Consider the following 20,534-nt stretch of genomic DNA (forward strand, 5'->3'; position numbering starts at 1 on the left):
CCTTGGAACTTCTATTTTAATAGATTCAGAGATAATCACATTTTAAAAAAGTATTTGGATTTTAAACCTTTAAATATGAATAAAGTATCCCATGAACACTTAATGATCTAGTTCCAGGTAAACTTTATTGATTAAAAAAGTCTGAAGATTCTAGGAGCTACAATACATGACTTTCTCATGAAACAGTTATTCCTGAATCAAACATAATAACTAGGAGGAAGTTTTCATATGATTTTAATAGCTAAAAGTCAAGGACATACTCCAGCATTTAAGGTGGAAGAGTCTCCATGAAGATTTCCAGGATATTTGTTTTTACGGGGCTCATTATTGCTAATAGCTCTCTTCTTCATCTTTGCTTCTACATTTAACTTCCAAAAGAACCAAATTATGGGAGGAATTTTCACAATGATCTCCTGAATGTGAAACAACCGAGGCAAAATAAAGGAAAATGTTTCAATAATACCAGAGATATTATTGGTATCTTTGAGAGAGTGTGAGAATAGACTTGTGGTTAAGAATTTATACTTTAGAATCGGAATAATTTGAACTCTAATCCTGATCCTGCCACTTATTAGCACTGAGACTGTGGCCAAGTAACTTATCCTCAGTTTCCTCAACTCTACATGTGAAATAATTATAAATAGTCCCTGATTCACTGGGTTATTTTGTGATTATATAAAGTACCTTGGCACTTAATTAAAACTGTCTTTATACTGGCTATGAAATAGTTAAGTCTTAAGATCTTAAGAGGCTGGGAGATGGACATTTTAATGTTGCTATTGAAGGGGATCAGAATATGCCCCCCCAAAACACACTACTTTGGCAGATTAACTTATTTTGAATTAAAGTTACTTAAGAAACAGATGGTGCAAGAAGGTCATTCTGACCTGCTTTGTCTCCCTGAAAGCAGGAAATAAATCTTCCAGGTGAAAGGTACCATCTCTATACCAGGAGAATAGAAGGCATCTTTATCACCAGAGATAATGAATTTAGGGCTGAGAAGGCTGTATAAACAAACCTTGTTACTTCCTCACTAATTAGCTACCCCAAGCCCACACCGCTTTGCTTGTCAATTTCTTCATAAATTTATTGTTTATCTGCCTAAAAGGTATAAAACGGCCACTTTCGTTGCTTCTTTGAATCTCATACTTTTATGGACTCCCTTATGCGTGAAATTCGTTCTTCTCCTGTGACTCTATCTTATGTCAATTTAATTTCAGACCAAAGAACCTAGAAAGGAAGAAGAGAAAAGTTTCCCTCCCCTACACTATATAATGAGAGAAGCAACACAGCATTCATAAAGAAAGAAAATCTTATCTCATCTTGGATCTCAAATAGAATGTTCTCTTCTTACCAGAAGTCATGGAATATAGCTCTTGCCAGTGCAGCAGAGCTTCCGAATGAATATAGGATAGAGTTACCCTTGGGGCAACTAGGGGCAGTGCCTGGAAAGGGCCATGAGGGACTACTAGAGCTCTCCTAATGTTCTGCTTCTTGGTCTTGATGATGGTTTTATAAGTGTGTTCACACTGAAAGTTCATTTATCTGTGCACTTGTAATTGGTGCACTTTTCTGCATTTATGCTGAAACAGGAAGGGGCAGGGCACAACCTTTAAAAGAATGACATAGCTGTTGAGGACATGACATAAACTGGTTAGAACCAACTAGGTTCAAGATGGTGGATGACTGACTTCCAGCAGGCCTCATTATACGCTCACTGTAATACATCAGCATGCTAAATGACACACCCACAGGTGCCATGACAGTTCCGAGGCTGACCATAAAAGGCCAAAAAGTGGGTGGTGACCTAATCCCTGGAAATCTCTGCCCCTTTCTCAAAATAGTTGGAATAATCCTCCCACTCATTAGCCTATGAAATTACTCAGCCTATAAAAACTAACCACCCCATATTTCAGGGCCTCTCACCTTCTAAAATAGCCCACACTCTTGTCTGTTGAGTGTGCATCTCCCATGGCATCTTGCCTTCTGAGATGACCCACACTCTGTCTATGGAGTGTGTTCCACTTTACTCTGGCTCGCTCTTGAATTCTTCCCTGCACGAAGCCAAGAACCCACACTTGGTGGCCCAACCAGAGGCTCCCCTGAAACTTGGGACATGACCATCCTTTCACGCCTCACTTTCTTTCCTGCAACAATGCTATACTTCAGTAAAATTTACAGTTCACACTTTCCAACTATCCCTGAATACTTTATGTTCCCATAATTTATTTGCCATCTCTTTTTTCTACTAGCATGTAAATTATATGTAATCCCTATTGGATTTTTTGGTCTGTGTTGTCTGTTTTGTTCACTCTTGTATTTCTAACACCTGAAAAAATCTTTGGCACCTTGCAGGCACTCAAAACATAATTATAAGTAAATAAATGAGATAGAATATTGGCTAGAGCGTGAATGGTGTTATAGAGAAAATGAGAGAGATATAAAAGCAGATATTCTGGATAAGAACACTGGTTTAACATTAACTGGTAGAGAATTAAGAGATGTATACACATAGCTACTTAATAATATTCTGGTCAAAGTGCTTTTTAAAGCCATTTACCTGAGACAGAGGATTTTCAGCGATGAGCAAATCCATATACTAAGTATAATTTAGTTAAGTGGAAAAACCTCCATTTCAGAGCAAGTTTTGGCACCCCATTGGTAGCATACTTGCTTTCTTAAGATTAAATTCTGCTCCTGCAGAGCAATTTACTTGAAAACAGTTCCCCAGGTGGGGCACAACGTTTCTGATTATTTTCAGTGTCTAGCCAATTAGATAGCAGGGCAGGACCTAGATTAAAAAACCAAACATTGAGTCAAGTGGTTTTGGGGCTCTTTAATTTAGCTGAACCTCTTGTTTAATCACTGATTATCAAGATTAAAACTTCCAAATTGCTTTTGTATTCCAATATTGAAAATTCTTATGAATGTGAACTGCTTACAGGATCACATGAGAAAGGATGAAGGGCTCAGGATTACACATGGGGTGTGTCAAGATAACAAGAGCATAATACAATCAAATACGAACAGAGGAGGATGGACACATAAGAAAATGAATATCCCCTTACTAAGATAAATGTCATGAATCTCTTTACTTTGGCTTGCATTCTTTTTGAGAAATTACATTATGGAGAACTTTCTTACTAACAGGGGCAGAAACATTTTCCCTTCTTTCCTTTTAGTTTCTTTGGCTGGATTAAAAATTAAATTGACATAATGCAGATTAACAGGAGAAAAACAATTTTAATTTTGAACATACTGGAGCCCCAAAGATATGACTCAAAGGCAAGGCAGGCAATTGAGGCTTATATACCATCCTGAGCTAAGGAATGAGATATGGAGGGACCTGGGGCTTCAAAGGGGAGAAAGGTGATTCACAGGACAAAGAGCAGATGTTTGGTAATCAGAAGTTTGCCCCACCATGCAGATAGGCCTTTCAGATAAAGATGTTATCTCTGTGGTAATAGCTTTCTTTCTGGTGTAGGCTCCCTATTTAAATTCTTTTAGGCAGTTAAGAGAGAGGATAGAGTTTTTCAGGAGTCTGCTGGGTCTTGATAGCCCTCAGCTCAAAATAATCCACATGCCAAAGTGACATATTTTGGGTGGCATATTCTGCTCCCTTTCACTAATTAACATTATATTGAAATATGATATAATATTCAAGACAAATTTACTGAGAGCATAAATTAAAATTAGAATATTTTACTAATAAATTTGAAAAGATAAAGAACAACACCATCAACATAATCATTCATTATACTTTAAAATAGTGCTGGGGTGCAGGACACACTACCCCAAAACATGGCACCCTGGCATATTGAATATTCTAAGCTGAAGGAGTTTGAAAATCCAGCAGAATCGGGAAGGTCACTTTGACTTCCTCCCCACCCTTGCCCTACTTCCCTGAAACAGGTCATAAAACCCTTAAGTGAGAGATGCCTTCCCTGTACTCAGAAGAAAGGAGCATCTTTATCTCAGGAGACAAAGGGATGCCAAGTGGACTCCTAACAAACGAGCCTTGCCAAGTTTCCCAAGTTTCCCCGGTTTACTGCAATTACCTATACTCCTTAACCTACCATATTCCTCTACAGCGATTCATTCATCATCAAACTTGGCATAGAAATACAAAGGTCTGTTTCTTTGGGTCTTCATTTCTTTATGAAGGCTCTTGTGTCATGTAAAACTTATATTAATTTAATTTGCATGATTTTCTCCTGTTAATATGTCTTTGTCAGTTTAATTTTCAGATCCAGCCAGGGACCCTAAGAAGGGTGAGGAAAACTTTTTCGTTCCCTAAAACAGCTAAAATCTAGCATTTATCAAGCACCTCCTAGAAGCTGGAAACTGTACTAATTTGCCAGTATTTATTTATTTAATTTTATTTCAGCCTTAATTCAACACTGTAGGATAGAAATTATCATATCTATCTGAGAGGATGAAGAGGAGACCCATGCAGAATTAATGGCCAGCTAATGGTCACACAGGAAAAAAAATGGCATGAATAATATCCCAATCTCGGACTACCTAATTATTTGTAAATTTAACTTTCCTTATAATATTGTTCTAATACATCAATTCAAAACAATATTCTACACCTTCAGTGTGGCTTGGGGGTCAACATTTTTCTTGAATTCAAGAAAGCATAAGAACACAAATTAAAAGTGAAGAATTTGCAGATATGTAGATTAAAAACATTTCAGTGTATATCCTTATGCTAATAACTTTGAAAATGTCAATGAAATAGATGATTTGGGGGAAACTACATATTATATAAATATGTATAATATTACCTCATATAGTCCAGATTTGGAGCTTAAGAGGCAGGCAACCTGGAAATGCCAATGGATGCAGACAAAAATAACCTCCCCCCAAAAGCCTGCTCTCTCTAGCCAATGACTAAGTAAGGGGCAACCTGGCAACAGAGAAAACTTTTAGAAAATAGCTGCTTTACTCCAGCTAAACAGCATAGAACTGTTTGGTGTAGGTGGCCTCATTGCCATCTACACCAGCAAAGGCCATGCAGGGATCCTGGAATTCCACCCATGCCAGGCCTTAATGAGGTGTCCCAACCTTCCCCCCACTAGTGTGGTGTCAGAGACAGCAAAGAAGGTAACCAGGAATATGATTTCTGTCAGGGATGAGGTCTCACCCGTGGAGTCAGTGGAGACCACGTGGGTGAGGAGCCTGGATTTCCAACCTTAGTAGCAATGACTAGGAGCCAGCCTCTCTCATCCTCAGTGGGGTGCTGTCAAAGGAAATCTAGTGGAGACTGAGTTCATTCACCACTGCCTAGAAGCAACAAGGTCCCTCCTCTCCCCTGCAGTGTCAGTGGAGGTCCACAGGGAACAGTAGTGAGACACTCCTATCCCTCCCAGCCAGGGAGGTATCAGTGAGTCACAGTGAGGACCAAGAACTCCCACTCTAATCCAACAGTGATGAGGAGAGGCCCCTCCGGGCTTTGTAGTCAATGGAAGCCAAGTGAAGAACCTAGATTTCTACCACCACCTGGCAGTGATGAGGCAGTACCCCGCTCCTCCTGTGGAATAGTGCCAGAGAAGCCAGCCTAAACAATGTTTAAACAATATTCAGTTTCATAACATAATACTCATGTTTCAATTGAAGAACCAGGAATATCTCTAACCACATGAGAAAAGACACTCAATAAATGCCAACACCAACATGACAGAGATGTCAAACCTATCTGACAAATAGGCAGATATCATAAAAATGTTTCCAAAAGCAATTAAGAGTGTACTTGAAAAAAATGAAAAAAATATTAAAAGTCTCAGCAGAGAAATTGATAGTCTTGGCAGAGATAGAGAAGATGTAAAAAAGAAATGGAAATTTTAGAACTAAAAAAAAATAACTGAAATAAAACACTCAGTGGATGAACTCATAAACAGAATGGAGGCGAAAGAAAATACAGTCAGTGAACAAGAAGTTAAAACAACAGAAGTTATCTCATTAGAAAAACAGAGAGAAAATAGACTAAAACAAAGAAACAAACAAACAAAAAACCAGAGCCTCAAGAACCCATGTGACTGTAACAATTGATCTAACATTGTGTCACTGGAGGGGCTAAAAGTACTTGACGAAATAATGGCTGAAAACATCCCAAATTTGTCAAGAGACATAAAATTTCAGACTCGAGAAAGTGAACAAATCTCTAAGAGGATAAACTCAAAGAAATCCACACCAAGACACATCATCATCAAATTCTGAAAAATAAAGACAAAGAAAAATCTTGAGAGCAGTGAGACAGAAATGACACTTTGCCCCCTAGGGGAGAAATAATATGAACAACAGTGCATTTCTCATCAGACACCTTAGAGGCCAGAAGGAAGTGGCACAACTTTTTTACATGCTAAAAAAAAAAAGAACTGCCAACCCACAATTCTGTTCCCATTAAAAAATGTCCTTCAGGAATATTGGGGAAATCAAAACATTCTGAGGTATAAAGGAAAACTAAGAGAATTTGTCACCAGCAGACATACCCTAAAAGAATAGCTAATAAAACAAGTTCTCTAAACAGAAAGTAAATGATAAAAGAATTAGTTTTGGAATATCAGGAAGGAAGAAAAAAATATAATAAGCAAAAATACTGGTAAACAATATTTCTTTTTCCTCTTGGATTTTCTAAATTATGCTTGATTGTTGAAGCAAAAATTATAAAATTGTGTGATGTGGTTCTAAATGAATATACAGGAAATATATAGTACAATTATATTATAAAGAAGGGAGAGGTAAGGATGTAAAGGGAGGTAAGATTTCTGCACTTAAACTGATAAAATGATGACACCAAGAGATTGTGATTATATATTATATAATCTATAGATATTATCTATCATCTATCTACAATGACCCCAACCCCCAAAAGCTATATATAAAAAGAGATCCATTCAAAAACAGTATAACTAAATCAGAATGGACTTTAAAAGAAAAGTTTAAACTTAGTAATCCACAGGAAGACAGGAAAAGGAACAGAAAAAAAATTAAAAAAAACAGAGAACAATCATGCATACACTAGAAATGGGGAAAAGTTTTAAATCATTAATCTCAGGTGTCACCTAAAGAACCTAGAAATCCAAGAGCAAAATGAACACAAAGCAAACAGATGGAAAAGAAGAATAAAAATAACAGCAGAAGTCAATGACATTGAAAACAGTGAAATGATGAGGAATGTCAATAAAACAAAGATCTTGTTTGTTGAAAAGATCTGTAAAATTGACAATCCTCCTGCAAGAGTGACAAAGATAAAGAGAGAGAAGACATAAGAGAGTAAAATCATATACAATTTTACCAACAAATATGAAAAAATATGTTTAATAAAACATTAGCAAAGTATCATGTATATTCTATGTACTTCTATATGGATACACACATACACACATCATGCATGTATGCATGTATTTGAGTGTATGCATATATATGGATACACATAAACAAAGTTTTGTTTGTACAAAGAAGAATTATTTATCATTGAAAAGTCTAATCATATGATTTAATGCATTAATAAATTAAAATTAAAAATAGATCATCTCATTAGGTACAGAACATTTTTGATAAAGTTATACTCCTTTTTCAATCTAAAAAGAAATTCAATTAAAATTAAAATTAAAGGAAACTCTTAACCAAATAAAGATTATCTAATAAAAATCCAAATTATTATACCTAATGGTGAAATGTAAGAATCATTCCCTTTAAAATAAGAATGAGACAATATCTATTATCACTGTTTCTATTCAATATATTTCTAGCTTCCCACAATAGCAGCTGGAGAGGAAAAAGAAATAAAATTTGTAGGATTTTGAAAAGAAGACACAAAACTGTACTCATTTAAAGATGCTACAGTGAGCTAAATATATAATGCATCTTCATCATATTATGTGACTGCCCATCTTCTCTTCAACTGCCCTCAAAGTAGAAGGCTGAACTAATATTTTCAGCTTCTCTTATAGCTAAGGCATCATCATATGACAGCTAGACATATACGTGCAAGAATCATATCTGAAAGTGAATTATATGAGGAAACATGTTTTTGGAGAGTTTTAATTTATCCTCTTATTGGTAGTGCAGAGGCATCATGAAGATATAAATTCCACCAAAATTAATCTATAAGTTCAATGCAGTTCCAATCAAAATACTCACAGAGATTTTATGGAATTTGACAAATTTATTCTAAAATCTATATTTAAGAGCAAAGGTTTAAGAATAGGTAAGATAATTTGAAGATGACTAACAAGGTAGAAGGATTTACCCTACTAGCAAGAAAGACACATTAAAGTTACAAAAGGTTACTAAAAAAGAGGCAGACAAATAGGCCAATGGAATAGAAAAGAGAGCTACAGAACAGACTAACTTGAAACATGAAAACACAAGGCAGAAAGGATGAGTTATTCAATAAATGGTGCTTTAACAATTGGTTATCTCTACAGACCAAAAATCTGTTAGCTTTCTATGTCAAAACCTACAAAAAAGTCAGGTCAGGTAGAATAAAAATGCAAATAATAATGGCAAACACTCAATTCTTATTATGTGCCCAGTGTGATTCTAAGCATTTCATATATGCCAACCCACTTAGTCCTCATAACAACCCAGTGAAGTAAGTACTATTATTATCATTCCCATTTCAGAGAAAACTGAGACAAAACAGGTTAATTAATTTGCCCCAGGCCACAGAACCCTAAGTAGAAGAGCTGTGATTTGAATTCAGGTAATCTGACTCTTGACTCTCTGTGTAAGCCACTACACTGTACTGCCCCCCTTTCACATGGAAAGAGGGAACAAATTTCTTAAACAAGATTAAAAGAGTGCAAACCACAATAGAAAAGATTGTGAAAGAGGGCAAAATTTGCCACCCCAAGATATGTCTCTTGGGCATAAGGATTAGCTTAAGCTGATTATTTATAAGAAATAGCAGATACAGGAAAAGCTCTGAAAACTGAGTATGTAGAAGTTACACTTTTGTAAGAAACATTTACATTTATAAGGGAAATCTCCATTTGCAAGGACCTCCTCTGTACCAGGAAGAGGATGACTAAATCTCTAGAAACTCCTTATAAATGGAGAAGACCATGACATAAACCTGCATAACAACCGTATCCTGTTTACTGTGCTCTTCCTGATATCTTCCCATAACTGGCTCCTGCCCCTAACATCTTCTTTTGTCTTTAGCTGGAAATGCTACTTAAGGTGGTGGTTTGGGTCATTTTTGAGAGTTACTCAGTCTTCCTGGGTCTCTCCCATGTATATAGAAGATACGTATACCTTGTAAAACAAACAATGTTGCCTGCCATCCAGTTCTATAAGAATCACTAGCCATTGCATTCGCTGACCTTCAGTACACCCTGAAAGGAATTCAGGACAAAAATCAGGGTGAAGCATTCTGTTTTGGATATATGGGACCCAAGGTAGTTGAGATGCATATCTAAGGAACAATTACAATGGCCTCAGATTCTTCATCTTCCCATACATGGATAAGCATTACAATCATTAACTTGAGATATCTGGTTTTGTGTGTGTGTGTGTGTGTGTGTGTGTGTGTGTGTGTGCGCGTGTGGTAAGCAGTAATCTTTTACCAAAATGTATACTTGACTACATGTATTTCCCAGACAAAAAAATAATAATTTATCTATAATGGCTTCTCTCCTACCTCTTTGAAGCAGTTCCTTAGAGCTATCTAAGAGGCTGTTTCCTTGGCTATAGCCCTCAGTAAGGTCCTTAAATAAAACTGAAACTCACTGCTCTTACATTGTGTGTGTGTGTGTGCGTGTGTGCATTTTCAGTTGACACCATACTATTAAACTTCTACTAAATTTGTTTTTCTGATAAACTGTCTCTTATTACAGGGGGCGGGGTCTCAGCCAAGAACCTAGGAGGATAGAGGAAAAGTTATTTTTCCTACTGTACAATTGATAATTGGACTACATTAAATTTAAGATCTTTTCATCAAATGACCACAAAGATAGTGAAAACACAAGATACAAAAGTGAAAAGATATACATCTTCACCAAAGAACTCCAATAATTAATAAGAAAAAAGGCAAACAACACAATTGAAAATAGGCAAGTGACAGAAAGTCATTTCACAAATGAGGAAACTTGAAAGGCCAATAAATGTTTAAACATTTTCAAAGTTACTACTATTTAGGGAAATGTAAATGACTTGTGTCATACTCATGAGATTGGCAGAAATCATTCCGAGGAGATGGCCAAAACCTGAAACCAAAAGTACTCTCATATTTTCTAGTAAGAGTATAAGCTAAACAACCACTTTGGAAAGCACTTTGGCAATAATTAGCAAAGTTGAAACTCTTCGAACTTTGTGATCTAATAATTTCACTCTGGTATCTGCTCTTTGAGATACATACTGCATTGTATGTAAAAGTAAGAAAAAAATGGAACAAATGATTATAAAGAGGAAAATGGACAAATACATTTAGAATATTTCTACAATGGAATACCACATAACAGTTAAAATGAATCAACAAGAACAGAGTTCAAAAACAAAAGCAAAGAAACAGGTTGCAGAAGGAATGTGCAGTGTTATATACATTTATGTAAAGGTAAAAACAAAATAATGCCACTGTTTATTCAGGAACACACCACAAGCAGGATGGTGGTTACCTCTGAGGCAAAGAAGAGAAAGGTGTTTGTTCAGGAAGAAACAGAAGGGAGTTTCAAAGGTATTTTGGATACTTTATTTCTTAAGGTGCTTGATTTACTATTTTCCATAATTTTTGTGTAGATATGAAATATATGAAAATGAAAGCACAAAAGAAAATCTTTCCTTAAAAGTTTCTGCTTGAAAGGTCATGCTTTATTGAAATTTGATTTGGGTAGAATATCTCCAATCTAAGGATGTCAGCTACCTGAGGGATTCCTGTATGATGACAAGTTTTCCCAGCTCGAAGGGCTTGAAACAAACTCTTATTCTCCCATAGTCTTATTTCAAAATGTGGCTAGTACAATATCTGAATCTGTGATGAAGGTATTGAATGAGTATTATATACCATTGTTAAAGTTATAGATATCAATAGAGTTTAAGTGGTTTTAAAGCCACACCCTTATTCTATTGCTGAAATAGACTTCCAGCCTCCCAAGCATGTTTCACTATATGATTTTTTTTTTTTATTTTGGTTATTTCCTTAATTCTCATTATTTGTTTGTATGTTTTGCTATTACCTTGGGGCATGTCTCTATCTTCCATTATATTGTGAGTTTCTTGAGGGACAGAACTGTGCTTCCGCTGTGTGGAAGAGAGGTGGCATGTGTGGCAATGTTGTCTGTGCAAAACCAAAAGTTTGTGGGTCTTGTTTATTATCAAACATCCTTTCATCATAAAAAGTAATGCCATTTAGTCTGTAATGAACTTCCAGAGATCAAACAGAGTTATCTTGTTTGGTAATGTGGATTTTGTTATTATCATTAATATTACAGATGCTAAGGGCCAAGATGCATGGCTTACATGCCTCTATGTAACGTCACTTTCCACACAAGGGCTAAGCAGCTCTCACCCAGATACGCGACCTGTGGCAGTTACATTTCTCATGGATTGGCGATGGGGTGGACCTAGAGATATAAAAATAGTACTTGAAACTGCCTGATTGTCACATGTTAGAGACTGAAAGAGGATATTATTTTGGGATCAGGTGCTTCTGAGCTCTCCAGCCCCAAATGCTGCATGAGGAAGCCCTGTCTTAGGAGACAGTGTCAATACTTGAGAACGTTAAAAGAAAAATACTTAGGAGTTGAGAGTATGTGACAGTTTTCCTCATAGTGATTTTTATCTGGTACCTCTGCTTTTAATATTGAAAACAATCTAATAATCTCTCTGATTTGTTATTAAAAAGACACACAGTCTAGGAGAATATAGATTTAGGGCAGTGGTTCTCAAGCAGGGCTGAAATTGCACCCCTCCCCACCCAAGAGGAATCTGGTAACAACTGGAGACATTTTGTGCTTGTCACAAATTGGTGATGGGGGAGGTTGTACTGGTATCTATTGGATAGAGACCAGATACATTACTAAACATCTTATAACGTACAGAGAACCCCTGGCCAAATAATTATCTGCCCCAAACATCATTAGCGCTGATGTTGAGAAACCCTGCTCAGTGGCAGAATCTACAGTATATTTGACGGCTCCATGTGTCTGTATGATTTTCACACTTGTATGTATACAAACTCTCTGTGAATTGACATCTCCGGTTTTCACCGCCCCCTTGTTCACCCTCCCCCACCCCCAGCACACACATATATATATCTTTGGTCTCTTCTTACTATTTGGCCATTGACACAGAGAAGTTCTTTAAAATAAGAATTGTTTTTGGTTTGTTGTTTTGCTATTGTTCACATTATAAAGCAATACTTGGTTTAGCAGAGATATGAAAGATTTACAAATGTATAAAGAATAGTCTTGAATGGTGGGAATCCATATATTTTTGTTTGTTTTTCAAATTAGAATTTTGGAAATTATTTTCCAATAATTTTCCAAATTAGAAATTAGACTGCTTATACAGTTTTGTATCATTTTTGTATTTTATATTAACCAGTCACATTTTTGACATATTATTATTCTTTTGATTTTGATGGCTACATAATAGTCCATTACAGGAGTCATCATAATTAATTTAACAAATATCATATTTTGGACATTTCTGTTGTTTCCAATCTCCCCCCCCAATAGGGAATAGTGCTATATTTATATCTTTATGTGCCCCTCCTGACATTTCTTTAAAGCAAAGTCCTAAATTTTGAATTTCTGGGTCAAAGATTATGAAAAAAAATTGGAAAGCCTCTTGTTACTTATTACCAATTTACTATTTATAAAGATTATACTAATTTAAACTGTCATTGAATTGTATGAAAATGGCAGTTTTCTCTACTACTAGATATTAGTATTATTGTAAAACACTCCTGAACTGGTGAAGGAGCTCAAGGAGTAGAAGATAATAAGGACAACTAGATATCTGGATATTGCTTTCATCTCATGGAGGTCAGCAGCATTATTTCAAGACAAAGCACACATTGCCTAGGCTCAGAAGTCACCAGCTCAAACTTGTCGGGAGTCAGGCAGGCAATTCACGAGTCGAGGAGGGCTTGGCAGCATGAGTGTACCAGGCATCTCCAGAAGGAGGAAAAAGACAAAGCTGCAAATGGAGATTCATGGGAGCCAAACTACCTTTTCTCAATTCTGTTTAGAACTTTCTCAATCACAGAGCTTTTGGATAGGAGGAAATGTTAGATAACTTAAACCAACCACTTCACGTTACCAACAAGGAAAATGAAATCCAGGAAATTTCAGGGATTATCAGAATACTCAGAGTCAGGTAATGGTATAATTAAAGCAGCACTCAAGGTTGGCTGACTCGCAGCGCTAAGCACCTTTTACTGGACAATGCTTTGATTTGGCTTTGGGTCAGGATAGTGGAAAGTACACAGTCACACAGAAACCCAGAACATGAAAAGACTCAGAGAGACCTTACAGGAAATCAAGTTGTTTACTTCAAGTAAATTATTTCTAGTAGGCATTTACTTGATTGCCTCAAAAGTATACCATCATGAATTTATTCTCTCAGACTGGCTGAAGAGTAAAGATTGACAAAGATTGAAGACAATGGGAATGGCCACAATAGTGGAGGTGACCACATGGGTAGGTTAAAGCCAATGGCCATACAGTTTAAAATAAAGGCAATACACACATAATTCATCAGACACATAGATCCATTATATAAGATCAAGTTAGAAGGCATCATTCCTCAAGCAGTATCAGCTTTAGACAAGATACAATGTATGTGAAAAGAAATATATATATATATAATATTATATTATATATTATACACATATATAAGCAACACACATACTTTTTTTTCTCTTCTTGGAGGCAAGAATAATATAAAAAATAAATACCTGAACAAGATACAGGTAGATACAAGTTAGGTTAACAAGATACAAGTTAGGTTAACAGCAAAATAGAAAACTTTTTGGCAAAGTCTTAGTAACTATTACTTTATCCTGTGGGAAAAGCTCTAGGGTATTGCAAAGACCTCCAAACTTGTAGGTCAAAGGAATTAACAAGGGAAATGTTAAATTGCTTTGCTTTCACCTGCCCTAAATTAATATTCACCACACCCCACAAGAGAAAACAGCTATTAATAATATTTTCTCATCCTTTTCAAAATAGCTTAAACATGTATTAGACTGTTTGTCAAGCCAAATAAAGCAATTTTGGATGTGTATCAGACACTTAGAAAATGCTTTAACTCTTTCAGTAAAAATTTAATGATCATACAACAGTCACAGTTGTTTTAGATATAAAATGTTCTAAGGATGACATCTAAATGGAAACAGATTTATAATTCAGGAGATAGCTTAATTTCTGACTGTAGCACTTACCCTCTTAGTGTTTAAATAATGAAACTATTATTGCCCATTAAATAAATCCTCATTAACATTAGAAGTCTCTTATCTGACCATCTTACAGCTGTATATCATTATTAGGCAAGCATGTGGGTACAAATTCAGTTAAGCCAATTGATGAATATTTTGACTAAACATTAAATATTGATTAGGATTGCTAAAATCTAGGTAAATGAAAAATAATCCTTCAGGTAGGACAGATTATTTACATGGGCATAACTGAGGGATAAATCTCAATCTGTTATTTTCATAAGCTGGGACAGAACTGTTCTGCCATTGATGATAATCAAGGACAGACAGTTTGGGAATAACAGAGCCTGGAGAGGCTAAATTTGGGTTCAGACATATTTAGTATCAGGTGGCAGGAAGATAAATATCAACGGGGGCATATACTGTGGAAACTAACCTATGGGGAGAGTAAAGGCTAGAGAAAATTTTGATGGTCACCTAAATAATAAAGTCTTTTAAAAATAATTGTAGATCATCGTGAGAACTGTAGAATCGTGTGCAATAGGGTAAACGATGACATTTGCAAATGTGGAAGATAAAGTTTTAGATAATCATGAGTATACACAGTTGCACATACTGTTCCTCAGTTAATTCTGAAAATATTCAAAGAAGTTGATCAATAATATCAAACCATAAAGTACAGAGATCATATTTGCTAATAAAATTATTTGAGTACTTTTTTTCTTTTATGGGGGATGCAAATTAACAATGAAATGCCCATTATTCAGAAGTAAAAGGCAAACTGAAAAGACCGAATGATCAACTGAATCTGTGAAAAATAAAAATATGATCAGAGGGGCAAGAATAGTCATTTATCATGTCAGCTCAATTCTAATAGTTATATCGGTGAGTTAGAATGTTAAGGTCACCATTTGATATAGAAGAAATTGGAAACCGCCAGTGAGAGCAAATGTTCAAGAGGTCAGTTCACATTAGATTTAAAGGTCTTTAACAACTGTGTGCAGATCGCATGTAGAAGGTGATGTAATATCTTCCCCTGTGAGGTTATATTAATAAAGTCGTCAACCTCAAGTGGAGAAGCAAAACTTCAGAGTAATATGTCAAAAATTGTAATGCCAATTCATCTGTAAAAAATTCACTATGTTATTAGCTACATTTTTTTGGCAACTATTTTTGCTGCTTATTTGTGTTAAAGGTTTTTATGAGATGTGGGCTCTTTCTTTCTGGCTCAGTTGATCTCTTGCATGACACTGAATCTAACCTCACAGGTTGCCAAAGTGGTGCTATTTCAGAAATGAGTACCTATTCTGAATAGGCTGTCTGGAGGGGAAAGCCTATTTCTACTAAACAATCAGTTTAGACTGGAAATCCAACAAAATCTGGGTATATATCCTAATATTTTATAGCATCCCAATGCCGTTAATGAGTTTTTATTTTAGAAATTTCATACTATTTAATATCCTATGCATTTTTAAAGTTGGACATTCACAGCAGAAGGAGTTTTAATTCAATTCTTTTCAACAAGTGTTGAATGAGTATTCACTATGGCCAAGGCTCAGAGTAGGAATTTCAGAGATACAAACAGGAATGTGAAAAAAAAAACAAAAAAACAACTTCTTTCATTATGCTCACCATCTCTAGAGACAAGAAGATGAGAGAATGGAGAAATAGTTTACATGCAGAGTAAAATTGTGATGTTTGACTTTCCAATACTGTTTTATATGTTTTATTATTTCCTGTGACTTTTGGGGGGTGTCTTCAGTAAATCCTCCGATCAAAATTACAAAATAAAACACTTAAGCAAACATAAGGATCTATGTCTCTGACTAGAAGATATTATGTAGGAAATTTGAAATAGTGAAGAATTGGAAAACTGTTTATATTTGGTCCCAGAATTGTCTTTGTTCTTATGTATAAATAGTCCTTCTCATATTGCCCCTAGGAATGCATGAACTCCAAACAAGACTTTGAAGCCACATCACAATACACAACCCACAAGTCACTGGATAAGTTGCTCTCTCAACTTGCTCAGTTGCCCTCCATTCTACAACAAAGACAGCAACAACTTCAATATAAATAGTACTGAAAGCAATGGTATGGTCAACTTTGTGATTTAAAAAACTCCTGAGCTGTAAGACATAAATTGAAATAGTGTCTTAGTTTCAACTGCATGAAGTAGTAAAGGAAAGTAAATGCTAGGGAAGACTGTGAATATATCCATAACTAAATTACAATAATATGAACAGGAAAGTAAGACTTTATCAGACTTTGTATTACGAACAATCTTCTTGAAAATATGTTAGTCATCCCAAATCCAGGAACAATATATTGAACAGGCAGGATTTGGCTAAGCATGTTTTTAAGGCTTGATAATACTTTGCTCCAGGTAGAATGACATATAACCTTAACTTAGCATAAAAAAAATATTATTTAGTTTTGTGCATTATTTTATTTAGGTATGACAAAATTTACCACGTTAATTAAAACTTTTTAGGGCCACTATACAACGGGCAAACAAGCCAATAGAGAAAGATCTTACTTTTTATTATTAGACAAAATGATACATGCCTACTTTAACAAAGAATCTAATTTTAAAAAACCTTGAATAACAGGCTAATTACTAAAAAATGTTTTAGTTTTTTACTTACTGTTGATGTAATCTCATAAGTATAGATAGATGCTATAATAACTGACTTGATAACTTTGAGCTGGAAGATGAGTTGAGGGATTCTTTGAGAGAAGTATACATAAATGATAGAGATCAAGATCCCAATAAAACAAAGAAATTTTAAAAATGAAGGGGAATTAAACTAACATATTTTAATACTTTTGTGAGATAGATTCCAAATTTTAATCACATTACCCTATTAGAGAAGTGGGTCAAAAATAAACAGAATAAGATTCAATAGAGAAAAATACCAAAAAATTAAAAAAAACACACATTGCAAGAATGAAGATAAAATTACATTGTAATGCACAAAGTACTAGACACTACTTGTCAAGCATAATCAACCACTAGCCAATAATTTAACCAGCTCAGATGAAAAGGGAAAATTAAAAAAGGAGCAAAGATATTTAACTGAAACTTTCTGTTTATTACTTCCAAGTTGACCGGGGTTCATTCATTCATGCACTGTGCCAGACAATGGTACTCTTAACAGTGGATAAGACCAACATGACATCTCTATTCATGGAAGTTATAGTCTACAGAGAGAAACAGTCAATATTTGAGTAATCAAATGAATATTCAGATAATTAAGAATACTGATGAGTGCTATGGAAGTAACAAACAAGGTATTAAGATGGAGAATAATAAGTGGCTGCCTGATTTAAACAGGGTAGTAAGGGAAAACCTGTCAGAGGAAGTGATGTTTAAGTTAATATCTGCATGACAAAAAGGAGCTAGAAATCTGAAGGTGTGTAAAAAGGGAGTATTCTAGGTAGAGGGAAGAACAAGAGTCAAAGCATTGAGACAGGAACTAGATTGGTCCCTGGAAGAAGAAACAGTTGCTGTAGCAGAGAATGTATTTAAGCAGAAGAAAGGGGAAAGTATATTTTTACATAAAAAGCAACTTATAGGGAAAGACATATGAATTGACATATCGATAAATAATTATTAATGCAGATAAAACAAATTCTAAAAGTTACCTAGTCTAACCCCTTCCTACTTAATCCAAGTCTCACTTTTCCTATTTGGATAGAACATTCATCCCCTATGACAAGGAAGGAGACTAGACAAGCGAATTCTCAAAAGAGGATATTCGTGTATTTGGTTTCTTTGTATTCTACCATATCTGGAACATTTAGCATTCCTGAAATTTATATTTTGGAGGGTCACTGGAAGACCAGAGGCCTATTTATACAGTTTACATAGGTTACATAAAATTTTTAAATTGTTTTTTGTCTTCGAGTTTCTGGAGATGACTCACCAGTTTGGGTGGTCATAACATATTAGACTTTCAAAGAAGTAGCTCCATGATCCAGAATCATATTTTTAATTTTTATTAAAATTTCTGCTAAACCATGGTCCAAGTTGTCTTATTTTTCTTAGGTACTGTGCCTGTGGGACTTCACTGATTTGCCAGGATGTCCTACTTCAAGCCGATTTCAGAGACAGAGTAATTTGTTACAATTTTAGAAACTAGGTGAATTTGCAGAATTGGGCCATGACATAGTAATATAAATGACTTTCAAAGTAAAACTAAAATAAATAAAGTTTGTGTGTATGTAAGAGAGATAGAGACGGAGACAGAGACACAGAGAAAAAGAGGAGACTCCATTATCAAATATAGAAATTTAGATAAATGATTCTCCCCCCTATTTCCTTTGTCCCAATAGTCTCTTATGTAGTAAGAATTTAGTTGCCTCTTTCTTTATACTGAAAAAAAGGAAAGATTTGAAGAGCAGGGGCTTTAATTTCTATGTGGAAATTGAAATATTGATACCCTGGCCTCTTACTAAGAATTGTTAAGAGGTGAACCCTCCTCCTTCAAACCAGTTCCTTTCAATACATCAAAAAAGACACCTCTTTTAAATAAAGTGTCAGACAGACCTGAATTCTGTTGATTATCTATTCTCTGGCAGAGGTTTCAGTATGTTCTTAATAAAAGTAAATGCCACCAAAATTTCCGGGCACTATGTTTCAAAGGAAAACATTCAGAATCCCAGAGAAGGTTTATGAGATGGTTACGGGTAGTTAAGCCACGCAAGTCCTAAGCCATGAGGGAGCGTGCCTGTGCTCCCCAGCACTGGGACCCAGAGCATGCAGCCATGGCTGCTGACTGCACAGCTTTTCAAAGATACAAATGGAGCATGTGGACATTTAGGTGCTGACTCCAGCTAAACTGGTTAATGACTAGTATCATCTAAATAAGGTAGCAAGCTGAAAGGACTCATAATCTCTCCCTGTGCACAGATTTTAATTAAATAATTATAATATCCTTGTTGTAATTATTTGTCAGTAACTGTGCTCCTGAGTATTGCTTCTTTTGCCTTCATCTGTTCTGTCAGCTCAGCTGAACAATGAAATATTTTACTTGGCAAGATGAGGGGAAACTGAATGATTCTTATTCACCACGAAATAATACTTGAAGAACTGTGGCAGTGAGGCAAGATTCTAGGCTCGCCATTTATAACTTTGTATTTTTAGGAGAGTAACCTTGGTTTCCTGATCTGGGATGGTTAGGCTTGACATATACTGTTTTTTTTCTACTTCTGAGAGGTGTCAAGAATATGACCAGAAGCATGTTTTCTCAGTATTTAGAACTTAACATTACACATTATAACAACGGCATTTTAAAAAAATATGCCATTTCCTATTTTGTGACTGTGGAATCTGTAGTCTATAACATATGTCTCAAATAGTGAAAATTAGGAATGATGCAAAAAAACAAAAATGACTAAGCAACTTTTTGTTGATAACCCCATAATTATTCAAAATAGCAGTGAGAGAACAGACTCATTAAGCAGTGAAGCTCATTTCTGAGTCAAAAGTGGGGCTGCAGAAAATAGAGATGGATATAAACCATGTAAAAGAACGCAAGATCTTCATAGTAGACTTCCCCTGAGAAACTAACCTTAGTAAATAAGTATTACATTTCTCCATTTCTTCTGGGGGTTCAGGAAGAAGAAAAGGAATTTAACTGTAATATGTGAGATTTAACTTTAATAAAAAGAAATACATTATGAGTGTGAGCAGGGTAATAGTAAAGCACTGTTATGCAACACTTGTTAAAGGTCTCTCCTTCCTGTAACCTCCCCAGTCTGCACCTCTTCCCATTCTGATTCCATGTTCCTATTACATAAGGTATTTGAGAAATGTAGCTTGAGACTTCACCCTCTCAACAGACTTTGCATTTAGTGTGAAAAATCTTAAAAACAAGAAGACCTCAAAAGCAAAAAGAATATTTGGGGATAATGATATTTAAAAAAATGAGTAGGTTAATGTATTTGTTCAAGGAAGTTCTTTAAGTTTGAATCAAAAAAGTTGTCACCAAATCCAACAACAGATACTTAAGACAAGTCTGACTTCAAGGGTAACAGACAATAAGGAGGACGCAGGGAAATTTATTAAATTGTATTTCCACACATGTTATGGAAGTGTGTCTGTAAGAGGGTTGAACACAGGAAAATGTAGCTCCTTTAA

This window comes from Phocoena sinus, chromosome 9, assembly GCF_008692025.1.
Source record: "Phocoena sinus isolate mPhoSin1 chromosome 9, mPhoSin1.pri, whole genome shotgun sequence".
In the NCBI taxonomy this organism is placed as follows: domain Eukaryota; kingdom Metazoa; phylum Chordata; class Mammalia; order Artiodactyla; family Phocoenidae; genus Phocoena; species Phocoena sinus.